This window comes from Perognathus longimembris, chromosome 11 (assembly GCF_023159225.1).
Source record: "Perognathus longimembris pacificus isolate PPM17 chromosome 11, ASM2315922v1, whole genome shotgun sequence".
In the NCBI taxonomy this organism is placed as follows: domain Eukaryota; kingdom Metazoa; phylum Chordata; class Mammalia; order Rodentia; family Heteromyidae; genus Perognathus; species Perognathus longimembris.
The window spans coordinates 9,376,518-9,392,108 of record NC_063171.1 but is presented as its reverse complement, the minus strand read 5'-3'; the positions used below and the strand labels follow the sequence as shown (position 1 = coordinate 9,392,108).

Sequence of the window (15,591 nt, the reverse complement as noted above, 5' to 3'; positions counted from 1 at the left end):
TAGAATATATGTAAGTATGACATTACCCTAATACCCAAACCATATAGAAACTTCACAAAAAAGAAAACTACAGGCCAGCACTCTCAGTGGTAGATACAAAACCTCCAATGAAACATTAAATCTTCCATTGTATATAAAGAATTATATACTATAACAATGTGAGAACAATCTTAGTTATTCCAGGGAGGATAAACCCTCAAAAATCAATTTATGTCATCAATAATGTCAACAAGCTAAAGAAGAAATTTACACACACACACACACACACACACACACACACACACACATACTTGACAGAATCCAATACCCAATACTGCCTATATATACTGCCTATAATACTGACAACAAACCAGTCAGGTATTGGTGGCTCAGATCTGTAATCCCAGATACTTTGGAGGCTGAGGGCTGAAGGATCTTGGTTTGGAGCCATCTCAGGCATAAAAATCCACTAGACTAAATTTCCAAAATGAGGAGCAAAAACTCTGGCTGGAGGCATGTCTCAAGTGGCAGAGCACCAGCCACAAGCAGGCAATCTGAGGAAGAGTGAGTTAGTTGGCTTCTGCATTCAAATCCTGGAATGAGGGAGAAAAAAAATCAATCAATCAAATAAACAAAAATGTCCCAGAGAACTAAGAACAGAGATAAAGCCTCCATCTTGTCAAAGAGAATTTTCCACAAGGCAAAAGATCCCCACAGTTCCTAGGATGCTTTCCTCCCAAGAAGAGGAATGTGAGAAGGCTGCTCTCTCTGTCACTCCTATCCAACACTTTATGAGTGAAATGCAATAGCATGAGATGAAAACCAGAGAAAAGAAACTTCCCACAAAGATAAAGCTGCTTTGTTCATAGCTGAAATGACTAATATTGAAAACATTTTTTAATTGGCCAAAACTACCTCTCGGACCTAATAGGCAATTCTATCATTTTTCAAGACACAATCTTACTAGACAGAAGTCAGCTGCTTTCTTATAAATCAGCAATAAGCATGTGGGATATAATAGTAACACTGAACACAATCTGTAAGAACACACACACGCACACACACACACACACACACACACACCACAAAATATAAATCTACTAAAATAAATATAAGATGTAGGTGAGGCAAAATTACAAAACTCTACTGAAATAAATTAAAAGGATCTATCATAGACATTTACTAATTATTACAAATGAGAGAAACCATGGAGCCTATATTTCTTCGGGACTGGCTTACTTCACTTAATATTTTTTTCAAGTCTTTCCATTTCCTTAAGAATAGGGTGATGTCATTCTTTCTGATGGAAGCATAGAATTCCATTGTGTATATATATCACATTTTCCTGATCCATTCTTCTACTGAGGGGCATCTGGGTTGATTCCATATCTTAGTTATAGTAAATAATGCTGCAATGAACGTGGTTGTGCTTTAGTGTGGCCTTGTTTGTGGTCATTTTGTTAAATGCCTAGGAGGGATTGCTGGATCATAGGGTAGCTGTATGTTTAATCTTTTGAGTAATCTCCATACTGCTTTTCAGAGTTGTTGAAGTTTACATTTTGATCAATAGTGTAGCAGAGTTCCCTATTGGCCACATCCCTGCCAGCATCTGTTAATAGCTCAATAGCTATGTATATATGACTATAAAAATGAGGTTAATGGAAATGAACTCCAAAACATGGAAACAAAATGTTGTTTTGTTTTGTTTTTAGTGTACTATTCTCCCCCTCCCCGCCACCTTTTTAGTTTATCCTCTGTTGTCACTGTTTTTGATTCTGGTATGTTGTATCTTGTATATATGTTTATCTGACTTGGATAAGAGAAGGGGAATCACAGAATAGTGAGATAAAGAGTGAACAAATGCAACAGTGATACTCACAAGATACATCCTTGGAAATGAACTTTACAACTTGGGGGGAGGGGAGTTGGGAGTGGGGAGGGAATGTAGGAGAAAATGATGGAGGGGTAATAATATTCAACAAGAAATGTAGTCCTAACCTTAACTTATGTAACTGTAATCCCTCTGTACATCACCTACAATAAAATAAAAATTAAAAAGATAAAAATAAAATGAAGGTATAAGATCACACACACACACACACACACACACACACACACACACACGTCTAAATAGAGAGGTAGGCTACATGTTCATGTTCCCATTCTGTTGAAATAGAGATGTTAAACGATTAGTGTATCCAGTTCAGGGCTTCTGGCCAGAAGAAACAGGTGTGATCCAAAAGTTGAAGATTCCATACTTTGTATCCTTGCACTCCAGTGCTGACCAAGGTAATTATTTCCCCAGGGAAAGGAGATAATAAGGAATATAGGAAGCAATGAAATGGAAATATATTTCTCTCTTGAAAAGGAAAAATGTTAGAACTGTGAGGTTTAGAAAGTAAGCACTAAGCCAGTTAGAAAGCAACCTTCAAGTTGACCAGAGGAAGATGTTTAAGAATTAACTCCTGTCTGTGTGTGGTGGCTCATCCTACCTACTTAGAGGTTGAGGTTGTAAGAATATGATATGAAGGTAAAAGTTCAGGCGAAATCTCATTACAAGAGAAGAAAAGCTGAGCATGGGGATGGGTGTCTGCCATCCCAGATGCACAGGAATTATAAACAGGATTACAATCTATTATGGTACGGGCATAAATGTGAGCAGAAACATGAAAAGCAAGAAAACTCTGGCAGCCTGATAGAGCACTTGCCTTGTAAATACAAGGCCCGGAGTACAAATCCCAATACCACTGCTTCAGAAAAATGAACATGAGATTTACTGCTGGGGGTATGGGATTAGAATTAAAAATGAATAATTTTAAACAATAATTGTTTGGATGTATTTTGTCACATTGGCCTTTTTTGGTGCAGGTCTTGGTACTTGAAATCAGGACCTGGGTGGAGTTCCTGAGCATTTTGGCTCAAGTCTAGCACTCTATCATTGGATCCAGGGCTCCACTTTTGGATTTTTTTTTTTCCAGCTAATTGAAGATAAAAGTCTGTCAAACTTTACTGTCCAGGCTAGCTTTGAACAATGATAATCAGATCTCAGCCTCCTGAGTAGATTGGATCACAGGTGAGAACACTGGCCCCTGGTTCAATTAGAACATTGTTGAATTAAAAAAAAACAAAAAAAAAAACATTATTATCTGAGGGCGCGGCTACCATGACGGCGGCGTTTGAAGCTCCGGCTACCTTAGCGATCTTGGAGACCTCGATGGCAGCCAGCGGAGCATGTAGCCTAGCCCAGTCCCTCGAGGAGTCTGAGGACCGCTCACGACATTGGCGGGCTGTGGACCCGCACGGGGGATGTGCTGCTGGCAGAGCCAGCAGACTTCGAGACGCTGCTGATGTCGCGGACAGTGCTGGAGGGGCGGCGGGCTTCCAGAGGCCATCACCAGTGAAGCTCAAGGCCATCCCGCTGGGGCGCTGCGGACTCCACTTAATTGTTCTTGCTAAACCTGGCACTGGGAAAATCTGTGTATTCTCCACCATTGCTTTGGACTCTCTTATTCTTGAAAATTACAGAACACAGATTTTGATTTTGGCTCCTACAAGAGAAATTGCTGTACAGATACATTCTGTTATCACATCCATTGGAATAAAAATGGAAGGTTTAGAATGCCATGGCTTTATTGGAAGGACTCCATTATCACAAGACAAAGCTAAACTTAAAAAGTGTCATATTGCTGTTGGCTCTCCTGGCAGAATTATGCAGCTCATAGAACTTGACTATTTGAATCCAGGCACTATTCGTCTTTTTATTCCCAATGAAGCTGATAAGTTTTTAGAAGAAGGCAGCTTCCAGGAACAAATAAATTGGATTTTTTCTTCCTTACCTGCCCATAAACAGATATTGGCGGTATCAGCTACTTACCCTGAGAGTTTTTGGCTAATGCTTTGACAAGATATATGAGAGATCCTACTTTTGTAAGACTGAATTCCAATAATCCAAGTCTCATAGGTCTGAAGTAGTATTACAAAGTTGTCAGTTCATATCCTTTAGCCCATAAGATTTTTGAAGAAAAGGGTTTTCATTGACAGAAACTGTTCAGCAGAATTCCATTTAATCAAGCTTTAGTCTTTTCTAATTTGTACAGCAGAGCTCAACATTTGGCTGATATTCTTTCTTCTAAAGGCTTTCCTGCTGAATGCCTATCAGGCAACATGAATCCGAATCAGCGTCTTGATGCCATGGCAAAGCTGAAGCAATTTCACTGCAGAGTTCTCATTTCTACAGATTTGACTTCAAGTGGCATTGATGCTGAGAAGGTGAATCTGGTTGCCAATCTGGATGTACCATTGCACTGGGAGACATACATGCATTGGATTGGTAGAGCTGGTCATTTTGGTACATTGGGAATGACAGTGACCTACTGTTCCCGTGGAGAGGAAGAAAATATGATGACGAAAATTGCCCAGAAATGTACTATCAACCTTCTTCCTTTACAAGATCCCGTTGCTCCTGGTCTGATGGAAGAAAGTTTGGATTGGGATGTAGAGATGAAAGCTGCTATGCATATGTATGGTTTAGCAAGTGTGCCAAACCAATCACCCAAAAAGCAAACTCAAAAAGTAGAGAGGACATTTCAAACTCCAAAAGTTCATGGTAACCACATGACTTCCTCTAGGCATACTTCTGTATCATCTATACTATCAGTCAAATCAAAAAATACCAAACGAAAATTTCCCTTGAAAAGCCACTCAGAGTGTGGAATCATAGAAAAGTCAGTGTCATCGAAAGAACCAGGGCATGGCATACAATTAGAAGAACAAATGAAGAATTCTGTTCAGACATCCCTTGAAAACTCCACCAGTAGTCAGCATCAGGACAAAGAAGCTTTACTTGGGTCACTCCCCAAAATTTCTTGTCATCCTTTAAGATCCAACAGCCATATACTTTGACTTTTGCAGAACTGGTAGAAGATTATGAGCACTGTATTAAAGAGGGGTTGGAGAAACCTGTGGAAATTTTCAGGCACTACACAGGCCCTGGGGATCAGACTGTGAATCCTCAAAATGGTTTTGTGAGAAATAGAGTTTCTGAAGATAGAGTACAGATGTTGGCAAGTAGTAGCCAATCTGGAGACTCAGAGAGTGACAGTGATTCGTACAGCTCCAGGACATCTTCCCAGAGCAAAGAAAATGAGTCCTACTTAGAAGGTTCTTCTGATGCTCAATTGAAAGACTCTGAATCTACTCCTGTGGATGGCCTTACCTCTTTGGAACAATCTTTGAATGGCAATGACATTCCTACTCCAGGAGAGTTACCTGAAATCCAGATAAAGGCAAGGCATAAAAAAGGGTCTAACCAGAGATCTAAGCAAAGCCAGAGAAACTTAACCAGACATTCTTCCTATCTATTACAGACAGAACCCCAGAAAGATGGTTGGTATGACTGTCATAGAGAAACACATCTGAGTTTTTCTGATTCCTACCAGAATTATGAGGAGTACTGGAGAGCTTACTACGCATCTCAGTCATACTATTGGAATTCCCAGAGACATCCAAGTTAGATGGCTGCTTATCACACGAATACTGTTTATCTGCAAGAAATGATGCATGGTAACCAGTGTTTCTAGGATTTACTTGGTGAGAGAAACACACAGTTGATAGTTGGTTATCTATTCTTCACCTAGAGCAGAGTAACATATAGTGGCATATTTGAGGAACTTGAAAAGACCGAAGGCTTTCCACTGGGAAACATCTATTTTTCAGATTATTTTGACTTCATCCAGGCATATTACATCTCTTTTGGAAGAAACTTCATCAAATTCTCAGACAGTTTTTGGGACAAACAACAAAAGTTCCCAAAGGTGCATTTTCTGGAAGCTGTTCCCAAAAGAAACATTTATGAAGATGACATATATACCACTGCTTACTTAAAAAAAAAAAACAGCTAACATTTGAAAGTAGAAAAAAATAAAAATCATTATTTATTATTATTGTAAAGGTTACAGTTACATAAGTCAGATAAAGAACACATTTCTTTTTTTTTTAACAATATCACCGCTTCCCTTGCTCTTTTCCAGTTTTCCCCTTTTGTCCCTACCCATAGTTCACTTTCAACATAGTGTCTAGTGTGTATCACTGATGCATGTGTTCACCTTTTGTCCCACAGCTTTATTTGTCCAGCATTTTATTTTGATAAATATTACTTTATATGATCAGATGCACATGGCTATTGCACCTTTGTGATCCTTTCTTAGTAATATCCTCCTTTTCTCTCACTCTGTGAATGCCTAGAGACCTGATAATTTATCACATCCTAGTGTACTTTGTTTTGTTTTAGCATCCAATGTGTTTACTTGTAGATGTAGAGGTTCATTCTAGTTACCACAAATGAGGGGAAACCATGAAACCTATGTTTCTTCACTTAGAATATATTTTTTTCAAGTCTTTCCATTTCCTTATGAATGGTACAATATCCTTCTTTCTGATGGATAAGTCAGATTCTATTCTTTATGTATTCCACATTTTCTTGATCCATTCTCCCACTGAGGGGCATCTGGGTTGATTACATATTTTGGCTTTAGTAAACAATGTTTCAATTAACATGCTTGTGCTGATAGCTTTAGTGTGGCTTTATTTGTGTTCCACTGGATATTGGCAGAGAAAATGCTCCTTGTTACATAGGACTTTTAAGATACATTTATAGGGCCATTGAAGAAAAAAGAAATAAGTATTTTGTAATCCAAAAACATGCATTATGCCTTATTTGATATTTTTTTCTAATTGTACTGGAAAGAGAGCCTTGATAGATGCAGTGTTTATAAACATTTTATAGTGGAAGATAAGAAGGTGCATATAAAGCAACTACTTTGATCTACAAAAAACATCATCCATTATTAAATATTTTTCAACATGTTCTTCAGTTAAGTGGTTATCAGATAGTACTGATTTTAAAAATCTAGGTCAAGAACTATAGCAATTAATCAGATAAATAATTTCTATTTCTCAAACTAATCAAACAGTTTAATTATGGAAGCAACTATCTGACAAACATCTGAACTAAAATTTTTTCCCAAGATAAACATCCTCATGGTTTATAAGGGAAAACAAAGTAACTGACTTCTTTAAAGTATTTGTACAAATCTTGAAACATATGGAATTGAAGGAATTTGCAATCTTATTGCAATATAGCATGGTTGAGTGATGAGATTAAGAGCTACTAAAGATGGGATTTTAAAGATAAACATAAGCCTGCAAATGAGAGGAGACTGGAGAGACAATGAAGTCAGTGAGGAAAGCAGGCTTAGTCTCTGTCATGGAGGGAAACCCTGTGCTGGCTGGAGGTCAGATGGAAAGAAAGAAAAGAAGAGGAAAGGAAGGTGATATATAGGGAAGAAGAAAGGGAGAGAAAGAAAAGAATGAGAAGGAATGGAAAGGAAGAGATAGAAATGAATAAAGGAAGGAAACAGGAAAGAAAGAACAAATACAGGAAAGGAACAGAGAACAGAAGAAGGAAAGGAGGAAAGAAGGGAGGAAAAAAGAAAAGAAGGAAGGAAAGAAGGAAAAAAGAAAGAAACTTTGTTAATTTTCCATGAGTAGGTGCATCTTCACTTTCCTTTGGAAGCCATTATTAAACTTTGCTTTACAAGTTTTTTTGTTTTTGTTTTTTGTTTTTCTTTTTTTGTCAGTTGTGAGGCATGAACTCCAAACATCGGCACTGTCCCTGCACTCTTCAGCTCAAGACTAGCACTGTGCCACTTGAATCAAAGCACCATTTCCATTTTTCTGGTGTTTAATTGGAGATAAGAGTGTCACAGACTTTCCTGCCAGGCTGGATTTGAACCTCAATCCTTAGATCTCAGCCTCCAGAGTAGCTAGGATTATTGGCATGAGCCACCAGTGCCTGGCTACTTTATGATTTGATGAGAATGAGACAAATTCAATTTCAATAAGCAAACCAAAAGAATAAATGAGGCCAAACATGATTAGCCAAACATGATTCAAGCGGCAATCATTGACTGTGCTCTTAATGGAGTGCTGTTCTAGCCCAGAGCTGGTAGTGTTATTTAGAAATCTCACTGGACTATTGTTACTGTTGCTATTTCCTTTACAGGTACAATTTTCCTTCTAAAATAGCCAATAATAAGTGTGCTTCATTTCCTATACCTTCTTTCAGGGGCTTCTTGGATTGTGTGTCTGATGAAAGAACCAAGGGGAAATGTATAAGTACAAGAATGTATGGCTTCAGAACTAGTAATAACACACTCAATGACTGGGCAAATAATATGAATTAGACAGTGAAGCTGAATCAATAATATCAATAGAAATTTGTTTTACCTTCTTAGCTCTCACAACAGCAAAAGATATCTCTCTCTGTCTCTGTCTGTCTCTCTCTCTCGTTCTTTCTTTTTTTTTGGGGGGGGTGGTCCTTGGACTCAGGGGTAGAGCACTATCCCTGGCTTCTTCTTTCTTTTTTCTTGTTTGCTCAAGACTACTGATAAAAATGTTAAATGAAAAGTTTGAATCAATACATCAATCTGTTCATAAAATAACAGGGGATTTCATGGCCTCCACAAATAGAAAGATAAATGAACTTCAAGAGCCCAATGAAAAGATAGCTACCCAGCTAAAAGATTTGAGAGACAGCACTTTAATGAAGTAAAGAAGTCCATGCAAGACCTAAGAGAAAGTTATAGCAAAGACATGGAAACCATCAACAAAGACCAAACAGAAGGAAGAGAGATTTGAAATCAAGTAGCTGGCCTACAGTCCAGACTAGATGAAACAGAGGATCGATTCTCAAGAAATGAGGATTTCTAGATTCTATGGAGAAAGATAAAAAAGCAATACAAAACCTATCCAATTGCCAAAAAAGATCACTTCAGGAGGTCCAAGATACAATCAAGAATCTCAATTTAAGGCTAACAGGTATCAAGGAATACCTTGAGAAAGAAGTCAACAGTATAGGCAACCTATTTAACAAAATATCAGCTGAGAACTTCCCAAATATCCAGAAGGATAGGCCTACCCTGATACAAGAAGCATTTAGAACACCAAACCGGAGGAGAAATATGGCGCCGACAGAATAGGGAGGCACACCGACTCACTCCAACTGAATAGCGAGCTGGGAACTCCAACACCCAACACCCCATCAAGAACCCAGCAAAACCAGCAGCCAGAAGGAGTGGAGAAATGCAGGAAAACAAAAAGGAGCAAAAAAGAAGAACCGAAAACCTACACCGAGCCGGAGAATCTCCGGGGCACCCTCCCCCAACCAGCCGACCCTGGCCCAAACAGGGCCAGGCTGGGAAAGGGGAACACGGCGATCAGCAGAGAGGCCTCCAGGAGCGCAGAATTCAGATAGCGGGAGACCCCACGGACACAAGGCAGGGTGCGGACCAAGACACACACTGGCAGCGATGAGAAGTTCGGGTCCACACTGGGTTCGGACAAGGGAACCCAGCGCGGCAGAAAGAGGGAACGGGGAAGCCACCACGACACTTCGCCAACCCCTGAAGGGCCAATGGCTGCGCGGGACACACACACAAAGCAGCAAAAGTGAGTGCCCTCCCTCCCCCTCCCCCAATGGGAGACCAGCTACCAGAGACGCAAGCCCTAAAGAGAAGCTAGATCTCCCTCCCTCCCCCTCCCCACCCCGAGGGAACAAAGAACCCCCAAATCAGGCGGGGAGCTCCCATCAGGCGCTGGGAAGTCAGTTTAGCAGGGGAAGGGCGGAGCAGCCCCAAGGCCCCACAGGTTCCTGAACTGGCAGAACCGGCCCCGCCCCCTTCCCAACAGGGGCCGGGGGACGGCCGGCAGGGCAAGCCCCACCCGAGGTGCCTGGACCTCGCAGACTCTTACAACTAAAATCACAGGCGCTGGTGGGCAATACCAGCCCAGCAGGGTCACCTGGGCCTGATCACGTCCCCCCCCTCACAATGGAGGCGAGGTCTGAGGGTGCCAAGCCACACCCGGACAGTCGATCCCACTGGGCCCCACACATACTGCCCCCCCAAACGGACTCACGGGAGGGCGCAAGCACAACCCAACAACCCAGGGCTTGCTCTGGGAGGCATATCCCGCTAAAGTGCCTGTTGTAGTGGACGCACAGCACACAGGAGGGCGGGGCCCCAGGCGACAGCGCCCGCTCTGGTAGGCGTACCCTGCACTGGTGGGCGGGGCGACAGCGACAGCACCTGCTGCTGTAGACACACCTACACAGAAGGGAGGGAAGACCTACACAGATCTCCAGATGCGCAAATGACAAAGAAAAATAACTCAGTTCATCAAAGGGCAAGCCAACTCGCCAGCTCCAAAAAGCAGCATGACTGAAGAGGAGATGGAGACTAAAAAAGCAAATGAGGCCATGTTAACAGGAATGATCGAAAGCGTCAGAAATGAAATCAGAAAACAATTCCAGGAGTTTAGAGCAGAAATCTGGAAGGACACCCAGGAAGCCAAAAAAGAAATGGAAGCAAAAATGGATACAATGCAAGGCTTCTTTAAAGAAAATCTCCACATCCTGAGAATTGAAATGCATGAAAAAATAGATTTAAAATACAACTCTTTAAAGGAAGAAATTTCCACGATCAAAGCTGATATGACAACCATAAATAGCTCTCTGACATCCCTAAACTCCGCAATTGAAACCATAACACAAAGAGTGGACCATATAGAATCCAGAATCTCTTGCCTGGACAATGAAGCAGCTGACAATAACCAGAAAATGACCACACTCCAAGAAAAGGTAAGGCTTCAGGGCAGACTAATCAGGAACTAATGGACAAAGACAAGAGATATAATCTGTGCATAATAGGAATAGAAGAAGGAGCTGAATACCAGAACAGAGGGCTTAATCATGTTCTCAATAAAGTTATTGCAGAAAACTTCCCCAATCTCACAGGAGACCCCATCCAGGTAACCGAAGCCTATAGGACACCTGGCAGGCCAGACCCCAGGAAAGCCACCCCAAGGCACATAATATTCAAGACTACAGACCTCAAGATTAAAGAGCAAATTCTGAATTCAGCCAAAGCGAAGAAGGAAACTTTCTTCAATGGGAAGAGGATTCGAATAACATCTGACTTATCCACACAAACTTACCAAGCTAGAAGTGAGTGGAAGAACACCATCCAAGTACTTCAGAATAACAATTTACAACCTCAAATATCCAGCGAAATTGGAGTTCACATTCGAAGGGAAAACCAGATCTTTCCACACCAAAGAGGAGCTAAAGGAGTATGTGAATAAAAAACCAGCCCTACAGCGAATTTTAAGAGGGGAACTCCACCCACCCAACAGAGATTGTAAAAGACACACAGACAGAATCAGAAAGAAACTTCAATAGCCAAAGTCCAGCATAAAGACCAGCTCACTAAAGACAAGGAAAAAAAAAAGAGGAAAAAACAGCCCAACAAGAAAATGGAAGGAGAAAAAAACACCCTTATCCTTGATCTCTTTAAATATAAATGGTTTAAACTCCCCGATCAAGAGGAGCAGACTGGCAGAATGGATTCGCAAACAAAAAGTTGACATCTGCTATCTACAAGAGACCCACCTTACAGCAAGGGACAAAAACAGTCTTCGAATGAAAGGATGGAGCAAGATCTACCAAGCAAATGCACCCACCAAAATGGCAGGTGTAGCCATTCTGATCTCAGACAAGCTGAACTTTTCTTTAAAGTCAACTCAAAAAGACAAAGAAGGACACTACATATTAATACAAGGAAAAAGCCAGAATCAAGAAATCACGGTGATAAATGTATACTCACCGAACAAAAGAGGCCCTATATACATCAAGCAAATTCTCACAGAATTACAGAGCAAGATAGATGCGAACACAATCATAGTGGGTGGCGTTAATACTCCTCTCTCTCCAAGAGACAGATCCAACACACAGAGGATTAGTAAGGGAGCTGAGGACCTAAATACCACCATTTCCCAAATGGATCTAACAGACCTATATAGAACCTTCCACCCTACAGAGACCCAATACACCTTCTTTTCAGCAGCCCATGGATCATATTCCAAAATAGCCCACGTCACAGCCCACACAAAGAACCTCAGCAAATACAAAAGTATTGACGTCATCCCATGTATTATATCTGATCACAGTGGATTAAAGGTAACCCTCAACAACAAAGGATACCACAGAGCCTATACACACTCTTGGAGGCTAAACCCCATGCTGCTATCCAACACTTGGGCCACAGACCAAATTAAAGATGAAATCAACGAATTCATAAGCCACAATGACAAAGAAAACACATCACAAAGAACCTATGGGACACAGCTAAGGCAGTACTGAGGGGCAAGATCATTGCACTCAGCACCCACATTAAAAGAATGGAAACAGAGCAGGTGAATACCCTCACGATGAAACTAAAACAACTGGAGAAACAAGAAATGACAGAATCTAAAACGACTAGGAGGGGAGAGATCACAAAGATTGAAGAAGAGATAAATCTGATTGAAAATAGAAAGACCATTCAACAAATAAATAAGACTAAAAGCTGGTTCTTTGGGAAAATAAACAAAATTGACAGACCCCTTGCAAGACTTACAAAAAAAGAAGAGAAGAGACTCATATACGTAAAATCAGGGACTCCACCGGAAAAATTACAAGTACACACGATATTCAAACAATCATAAGGAGCTATTTCCAAAACCTCTACTCAGCAAAAAACAATAATTTTACAGAAATGGATCAATTCTTAGAGAAGTACAAACTGCCCAAACTGAACCAAGAAGAAATAAATCAACTAAATAAACCAATAACTTACGGTGAGATACAGGAGGTAATCAAGAACCTCCCTACTAAGAAAAGCCCAGGCCCAGATGGATTCACCAACGAATTCTACAAAACCTTTAGAGAGGAGCTAATACCAATACTCCTCAAACTCTTCCGCAAAATAGAAACAGAGGGAGAAATCCCAAACTCATTCTACAGAGCTACTATCATACTCATTCCCAAACCAGGCAAAGACCCAACAAAAAAAGAGAACTACAGACCAATATCACTAATGAACACGGATGCAAAGCTCCTCAATAAAATATTAGCTAACAGGATCCAGAAACTGATCAAGAAAATCATACATCATGACCAAGTAGGCTTCATCCCTCAGTCACAAGGATGGTTCAACATCCGTAAATCAATCAACGTAATTCACCACATAAACAGATCTAAAATTAAGAATTACATTGTTATCTCAGTTGATGCCCAAAAAGCCTTTGACAAAATACAACATCCATACCTATTAAAAGCTTTGGAGAGAACGTGAATAGATGGAACATTCCTCAAAACAATAAAAGCCATATACAACAGACCAACTGCTAATATCATATTAAATGGAGAGAAACTTAAATCATTCCCCCTAAACTCAGGAACAAGACAATGATGCCCACTCTCCCCACTTCTGTTCAACATAGTGCTGGAATCCCTAGCCATAGCAATAAGGCAAGAGGAGGACATCAAATGGATCCACATCGGCAAGGAAGAAATCAAGTTATCCCTATTCGCAGACGACATGATCTTATATCTGAAGGACCCAAAAAACTCAGTACCCAAACTCCTACACCTAATAAACCAATTTGGCAAAGTAGCAGGATACAAAATCAATTCACAAAAGTCAGCAGCTTTTCTGTACACCAGCAATAGACAAACAGAAAAGGAAATTATGGAAACAATTCCATTTACAGTAGCCAAAAACAAGAATAAAGTACCTAGGGATCAACTTAACCAAGGACGTGACAGACCTATTCAATGAAAACTACAAAAATCTAATAATGGAAATCAAAGAAGACACAAGGAGATGGAAAGACCTCCCATGCTCATGGGTAGGCAGAATCAATATAATGAAAATGGCCATATTGCTCAAATTGTTATACAAATTCAATGCAATACCTATCAAAATCCCAGCCACATTCTTCACTGAAATAGAGAAACCAATCCATAAATTCATATGGAACAGCAAAAAACCTAGAATAGCCAAAGCAATTCTAGGCAAAAAAAAGCAGTGCAGGAGGTATCACAATACCAGACTTCAAGCTCTACTACAAGGCCATCATAACAAAAACAGCATGGTATTGGTATAAAAACAGATCGGAAGACCAATGTATTAGAATTGAAGACCCAGAAATAAAATCGCACTCTTACAGCCAACTGATAATCGACAAAGGAGCTAAAGACATACAATGGAATAAACATAGCCTCTTCATCTACTGGTGCTGGGAGAAATGGGCAGCCATATGCAGAAAACTCAAAGTAGACCCAAGCCTATCACCATGCACCAAGATCAACTCAAAATGGATCAAGGACCTCAATATCAGACCTGAATCCTTGAAACTACTGAAAGACAGAATAGGAAAGACGCTAGAACTTATAGGCACAGGAAGGAACTTTGTGAATATAGTCCCAGGGGCACAACAAATAGGGGAAAGACTCAACAAATGGGACTACTACAAATTAAAAAGTTTCTGCACAGCTAAGGTAATAGCAACCAAAGTAGAAAGACAGCCAACGATATGGGAAAGGATATTTACCAGCACAGCAACAGACAAAGGCCTGATATCGGTCATCTACAGAGAACTCAAAAAACTAAGCCCCTCCAAGCCCAATAAACCTATTAGGAAATGGGCAAAAGAGCTAAAAAGAGACTTCGCAAGAGAAGATATAAAAATGGCAAAGAAACACATGAGGAAATGCTCAACATCCCTGCTAGTAAAGGAAATGCAAATAAAAACAACCCTGAGATACCACCTCACCCCAGTTAGAATGGCCTATACTCTGAACTCAGGAAACAACAAATGCTGGAGGGGCTGTGGGGAAAGAGGAACCCTTCTCCATTGTTGGTGGGAGTGCAAATTAGTACAACCACTTTGGAGAACAGTATGGAGGTTTCTCAAAAAGCTCAATATAAACCTGCCCTATGACCCAGCCATACCACTCCTAGGCATCTATCCTAAACAGCAAACCCCAAGATATCAAAAAGACATTTGTACTTCCATGTTTATCGTGGCACAATTCACAATAGCCAAAATATGGAAACAACCCAGATGCCCCTCCACAGACGAATGGATCCAAAAAATATGGTACTTATACATAATGGAATACTACATAGCAATTAGGAATGGTGAAATATTGTTATTCGCAGGGAAATGGTCAGAACTCAAACAAATAATGTTGAGTGAGACAAGCCTAGAACACAGAAAACAAAGGGGCATGATCTCCCTGACATATGACTGTTAACAAAGGGAGACAGAGAGACAGTAGAGACCAAGTCTGTGAATACTGTATATGTTCTTGATACATTGTATATTGTATATATGTCTACCTGACCTAGACAAGGGATAGAAAAACAGGACGTAAGATATCACAAGAAATGTACACACTGCCCTACTATGTAACTGTACCCTTTTTGCACAACACCTTGTAAAAAAATTTATGTTCAATTAATAAACAAATAAAAAAAATAACAAAAAGAACATCGAACCGACCAGACCAGAATAGGACATCCCACTGACACATTGTGATCAAAACAGGATAAATAGAGTCCAAGGAATGAATCCTTAAAGCTGTTAGGGAGAAGAAAATGATCACATATAAAGGAAAACCAATCAGAATTACCCCAGACTTCTCAGCAGAGACCACAAAAGCAAGGAGAA

The 15,591-nt window shown here is 40.3% G+C and overlaps 1 pseudogene; it reads left to right on the top strand.

The window, feature by feature from the left end:
- The first annotated feature begins 3,142 nt into the window (after positions 1-3,142).
- LOC125359876 lies at positions 3,143-5,558 on the top strand (annotated as a pseudogene).
- The last annotated feature ends 10,033 nt before the right edge of the window (positions 5,559-15,591 follow it).